The following is a 4718-nucleotide window of genomic DNA, read 5'->3' as shown; positions in this document are numbered from 1 at the left end:
AAAAATATTGGTGGAACAGAATGAAGGCGGATATTGCAAGATTCGTGGTTCATTGTGACACTTGTCAAAGGACAAAGGCCGAGCATCAAAAGCCGGCAGGATTATTGCAACCCTTGCCCATCCCGGTCTGGAAATGGGATGAAATAGGAATGGACTTTGTAGTAGGTCTACCCAGAACACAGAAGGCACATGATTCCATATGGGTAATAGTGGATCGACTCACTAAATCGGCACATTTCATACCCGTAAGAACCACTTATGGTGGAGAAAAGCTGGCAAAACTTTACGTGGAAAACATAGTAAAGTTACATGGAGTGCCTAGCAGAATTGTCTCGGATAGAGGGACCCAATTTACGTCTAGGTTTTGGAAAAGCCTGCATCAAGCCATGGGCACTAAGTTAGATTTTAGCTCCGCATACCACCCACAGACGGATGGTCAAACCGAGAGGGTGAATCAGATCATGGAAGATATGCTGAGAGCATGTGTCCTGACCTATGGAAATGATTGGGAACAGAGTCTGCCCTATGCGGAATTCTCGTACAACAATAGTTACCAGGCCAGCTTGGGTATGTCGCCATTCGAAGCCCTCTACGGAAGAAAGTGCAAAACTCCCTTAATGTGGTCGGAAGTCGGCGAACGTGCGCTAGTAGGGCCCGCGCTCATAAAAGAAGTAGAGGAAAAGGTAGCGGAAATCCGCGAGAAATTGAAAGCAGCTCAGTCCCGACAAAAGAGCTATGCAGACAAGAAGAGGCGGGAAATCAGTTTCAATCCGGGAGAATTTGTCTATCTCAAAGTCTCACCCATTCGAGGGACGCGAAGATTTCAGGTACAAGGAAATTAGCCCCTCGATACATTGGGCCGTATCGAGTTCTAAAGAAAGTCGGAGCCGTGGCGTACCGACTGGAATTACCGGAAGAAATGTCGGATATACACCCAGTATTTCATGTCTCGCAATTAAGAAGGTGTCTGAGAGTACCCGAGGAGAACACGTGCCGGTGGAAACAATAGATCTGCAACCGGATCTGCGATACCAGGAAGTGCCGGTCAAAATTCTGGACACTGTCACTAGGAGGACAAGAAACTCTGAGGTGCGGATATGCAGGGTTCAATGGAGCAGACACGGAATAGAAGAAGCAACCTGGGAACGCGAGGAAGCGTTAAAGAAGGAGTTTCCCCATCTATTCAAGAATCAGCCGAATCTCGAGGACGAGATTCATTTAAGTGGGGTAGGTTTGTGACGTCCCGAAAATTTCGAAATTAAATAACACGTTAAGGTGCTCTGACCGAAAACTTTATCCGTCGTAAAACCCTGACTTCCCCCGTTTCACCGCCACATGCACGCTGTCGCATTCCCCGCCCTGTGCCGCACAGCGCCTGGCTTTCTCACGCGCACCGCCTCGACTCTCGCCACCGCGTCACGATGACCGCGCGACCGCTTTCCGCAATTAGCGCTGGCGCAAGTCCTTTCTCGCGCGGCGCGCGAATCCTGCGCGCGCGTGGCCGACCGGCCGCGGTCGCCGCCGCGACCGGCGCCGGCACTCCTCCCTCCCTCTTTTTCTTTTCTCTCCTTCTCTCTATTTCTTTTCCCCTTTTTCCTTTTCTTTTTCTTCCCTTTTCTTTTTCTTCCTTCCCTCCCTTTCCTTTCTCCTTTTCTTTCCTGTTCCTCCTCTTCTCCCTGTTCCCCTCCTTCCCCTGCTCCCGAGTGCTGCACGGCCGTGCGCCGGCCCTGGGCGCCGCGCACGCGCCCTGCCCAGCCTCGCGACGCACGCGCCCGTGCCCACGCGCGCGCCCGCGCGTGCCCGCGTGGCCGCGCACACCGCCGCGCCGCCCGTCGCCCAAGCCCCTGTCCTGTCCCGCACCTCGCCGCGCCGCCGCGCACACACGAGCGCCTCCCTTGCGCGTGGCCGCGCCGCCCGCCGCTGGCACCCCGCGTCCACCGCCGTGCCGCGTCGCGACGGCCGCAAGCGGCCGAGCGCCATTAATGGCGCCCGCACCGCCCGCCGGCCGCCCCCGCCTCGCTCCCCACCGGCCCCGCCTCCTTGCTGCTCCAATCCGCCTATAAGAAGGCCCCGCCCCGCCCTCCGTCCTCCCACAACCCCCACTGCCACCGCACGCCCCTCCCCTGAGCCGCAGCGCCACCGCGCCCGTGGCACCGCCGCCGCCCGCCGCTCACCGTGGGCACGCCCCTCTGCTCCACCCCAGCCCGCGGTGAGTGGGGGAATCAACTCCCCTCTTCCCCCTCCCCCTTTTCCCCTCTCACCCGAGCCGCCCCGGGTCCCAGGTGGCCGGATTTGGCCGCCGGCGCCCCCCCCCCCCACTCCTCCTCTGTTCCTGTTAGCGAGGGGAGGAAGAAAGGAGGCCATTTCGCCCAAAAACCCCTGCTGTTTTTCTATTTTCCAAAGAAGCCCCCCCCCTCACTCTAACACACATATCCACCCCTTTTTACAAAAGGAACCCACCCTTTTTAATATTTCAAACCAAGCCCCCCCCCCTCACCACGTAAACCTAATTACACTCGACACCGTCAGTATGCCCTGAATATTTCTAGTATTCGCAAATAAGCCCCTATCCTCCTTAGATAATTGTGAATAGGCCCCTGGACCCCTGTTTAAGCCCTAAAACCCGCTTTGGCGCGTCATTTTATGTGCGAAACGACCTCCGATTGACCCGAAACTTTACCACTCCGTTTCTAGTATAGTTTTAGCCTCGCCATTAAGAAATCACCCAGAAATATTAACCCTATCTCCGTAACTAAATTATTTCCGATTCAAGCTCAACGATAAAAGCTTTTGGTTCCTTCGCTTGATCGTGTGTCTGTTTGTTTGCGTCGTAGGACACGGAGTGAACGACGAGGTTCCCGACCGCGACCGAGCAACTGAGGACCAGTTCTGCGACCCCGAACCCGAAGGACAGTGCGTCGATCAGGACTTCCCGCAAGGGTTTGACGATGGCAAGTTCAATCCCGCCCTTTGATGCATGTTTCTGCCCTAGTTTTTATAAACACAACCCAGTGGCCTGTTTTATAAATTTGCATGGTTTTGCTTGCTGAAAACATGGTAGGATAGCCACCCTTGTTTGTGATAACCATACCTTGACTACCTGATTTTATAAAGAAAATGTGTGCGTGTGGGAAGGGATAAAATGTGTTTTGAAAGATGAGTTAGACGGGATGGATGGCATTTCTGTGTGAATTGCCGCTGGTGTGCTCGTACCTGTGTGGTTGAGCGAGGAAGGGAGATATCCATCTTGTCACCCCTAAGGACCGAGTTGATGTGACATCTCACCTAGCTTCTTGTCGTGCGAACCACTTGACCGTTGTGTGGGCAACGGCATAGCCTAACCCCACTAGTTAGTCTGATAGCCATCAGGAGAGCTGAGAGCAACGGGTGATCAAGGAGACGGGATAAGCTCTGTGTGACTTATGCCCCGGTTAAACCTCGGAGATAGGTCGAATGACCCCTTGAAAGACCCCGTGGTGGCTAGTCAGGCCTAGCTAAGGTGGGTAAGGGCTTTGATGGGATCTGCACCGGCACTAAGGTGTTCGTGCTGTGGTACCCCACCTGTGGGTAAAGTTGCACACCTCTGCAGAGTTAAAATCTATTCGAATAGCCGTGCCCACGGTATTGGGCAGGTTACGGTGTGGTCACATAACTAGTGTTTCTCTCTGGGAACGGTTGGGTTGGTGTGAGTTGTTTGGAAGGTGTCCGGCAGTTGTGCCGTGTGCTACGGCGGACGGGGAGTCCGGTAGCTGTTAAAACTTGAATCCTGTGTGGATCAGCATCATGTGCTCTTTATTACTGGAAAACTGTTTTGAAAAATGTTTTACACAGACCTTTGCATATAACCGAGTTTTCCGCAAATGAACCATAGCTTTACCCTTGGATTATCCTGTGCATCTAATTCTGCTATACCCCCTCCGTGGGTGTGGTTAGACTTGCTGAGTACGTTTGTACTCACCCCATTCTTACTTTTACAGTGGAAGATCCCGACTACGTCCCCGAAGACATCGAGTAGGGTTCCGTCCTGCACCCAGTCTTGCCTGTGGGTGAGGTCACCGCTGGAACTCCGCATGGCGCAAGACTCTGATGATCCGCTTTTCGTAGCTAGTATAGTAGTATGGGTTTTAGTTGTAATCCTCGCGATAGTGGCGCTTCACTGCCCATTACCGCGAAGAGCTGTACGGTGATGTACCATCTGATGTAATAAAAGTGTTATCAGCCTCCTGGGACTGATAAAGTATCACTTTTAAGTCTTCCCTGATGGGGGGACGCTTCACGAGCCCACGAGTACATGGCCATCACCACCATGAAGTCCAACAAAGGGTGGCATTCGCGGTGGTTCTAAATCAGGAACTACGACGCTGCACATCTTTCGCTCTTCACCTATCGTACGATCGTGGCAGCTCAGCCGGTGTGGTCATGGGACCTAGGGACAAGCAGAAGAAAAGGCTCGCCCCACTCCTGGGTGCCATAGCATACCTGAAGGGCCACGGCCTCTACGACGCCGGCGTCATTGGAGCCTACAACTCGAGGCGGGTGGCACCGCTAATGGCACACACGCTTCCACTGTACGGGATGGCGCCGAGTGTGTAGCTTGAGGGCACGGCGCTTGCCTAGGGTTTGCTCCGAGATTCAGAGATCTAGCAACGCATCCGGGAGGCGCTGAATGAGCCCGACGCGATCTTCCCAGTTAAGGGTCATCCGGCGATGCGGCCTGA

The sequence above is a fragment of the Panicum hallii genome, chromosome 5, assembly GCF_002211085.1.
Source record: "Panicum hallii strain FIL2 chromosome 5, PHallii_v3.1, whole genome shotgun sequence".
Lineage (NCBI taxonomy): Eukaryota > Viridiplantae > Streptophyta > Magnoliopsida > Poales > Poaceae > Panicum > Panicum hallii.
This window is presented reverse-complemented; position numbering follows the sequence as displayed.